This window comes from Alexandromys fortis, unplaced genomic scaffold, assembly GCF_014885135.2.
Source record: "Alexandromys fortis isolate MF-2015 unplaced genomic scaffold, M_Fortis_MF-2015_v1.1 scaffold_56, whole genome shotgun sequence".
In the NCBI taxonomy this organism is placed as follows: Eukaryota; Metazoa; Chordata; class Mammalia; order Rodentia; family Cricetidae; genus Alexandromys; species Alexandromys fortis.
Window position 1 is genome coordinate 1,886,085 of NW_026067935.1, and position 1,706 is coordinate 1,887,790.

The window sequence follows — 1,706 nt, forward strand, 5'->3', positions numbered from 1 at the left end:
AGCAGAGAGATGGGTGCTGATGCTCAGTTCATTCTGTCCTTTTTATTCAGTCCAATCTATGAGACACCTCTCTAGACACAGAGGTGTGTCTCCCAGGTGACTCCAAACCCAGTCAAGCCGACAGTGAAAATTATCTATCCAGCACTATTAGTAAGAAAGTACCGGTATTAACTATGCCTGCCCTGTATGAATTTGCATCAGGGTTACCAAGTGGTTAATGTGGAAAAGCTGTTCTTTAGAAGAATCACCATTAACAAGCTCAAGAACCATAGAATCAAGAAATTACCACTGTGCCGTCGGGACCGAGGTACTACACCTATACATCTATCAATCATCTATCACCATGAAAGCTGTTGGGGAAGATGGATGAAGGAATAAACACATTGCTTACTTCAGTGTTCATACTTAAGAAAAGTGGACACAAAAATCTGTCACACAGAAGAGTGTAAATCCTGAGAACCATTAGTCAAATGAAATTAAAAAAAAAAAAAAACTTATGTAGCAAATATTTCCCTTAGTTTGCTAGGACTAGAATGCTCTGCAAGGGCTTCCAAGGAAGTGAGCTCTAAAGTGCCCTTGTCCTTTCTTGTTTTGTTTCAGGCTGTTCTGTTATGCTTCCTGGATTCTGGACTTGGCTGACGCAATTCAGCCGAGACCTCTGACTCCATACTGTCTGTGAAGTGGGATTGTTTAGAATCTGATTCCACTTTCTGGCCAGTGTCAGAAGAACTGCTGAACACCAGGTGTTGCCTCGAAGAGTGTTGTCGGGAGAGGTCAAGAAGGCAGGAAAGGAACTGGGGTGCTGGGACCAACAAGCCGTGGAAGACCGAATGTCTCCGCTCCCCCCCCCCCCCCCCCCCCCCCGCCACTTTGCCTCCTTATGCCAAAGTCCCAGCACACGGTGAGGCTGTGCTTGGAGCAAGGGGTTCACTGGAGTTAAATAAAGGTGGTCACGAGGACCTGAATCAGTAAATTCACAGAAGAAAAACGTGACTGTTTAGCTTCTCAAACACCAAGGAATAAGCCACACAAATCAGAGACCAGACGCTGGGGTGACAGTGCCAGGTCACCTGAAGAACGTCAACCCCGAATTGATGAGTCCAACGGTGACCTGCATGCGTTTTGTCAGTGGATTTTTGGCAAGATGTCAAGGTAATACAGTGCACAAAAGAACTTATTTTCAGCAAATTGATCGGCGGGCTATCTACACACAAAAAAAGAGTCTTGCACTTGACCCTGTATAAACTTAATATAAATTATATCACAGAGGGGCTATATAAAGTCCAAAGTCCTCTAGAACAACCAAAAAAGAAAACAAAACATTAGAAGGCTTGAACCCTGACAAAAAGTTAAGTGGACTTGAAAACTTTAAATTAAAATAGCTTCTAGGGTTTTCTGGCCCCCTCCCATATTAAGTTTCTCCCGATGCAATAAGCCAGATCAAACTGGATTGGAAAAGTATAGCAACAGGTATATTAAGCAAAGCAGCCTGGCAAGTTCTCTGGTCTCAGAGATCGAGGCCGGAGAAGTCTCGCAGAGAGCCAGGGCAGGAAAGTTTTATAGACAGTAAGCAAGGGGTGATGACTTGTCTGGCACAAGCTGGGTTTATGCCCAAATACGATCAAAAGCTGAGCGCTTAGGTGGGGACTCGGGCTGCTGGCAACTTCGGGAGAGAGAGCTGCAGTAGCCGCCAAGAATGCAGAACT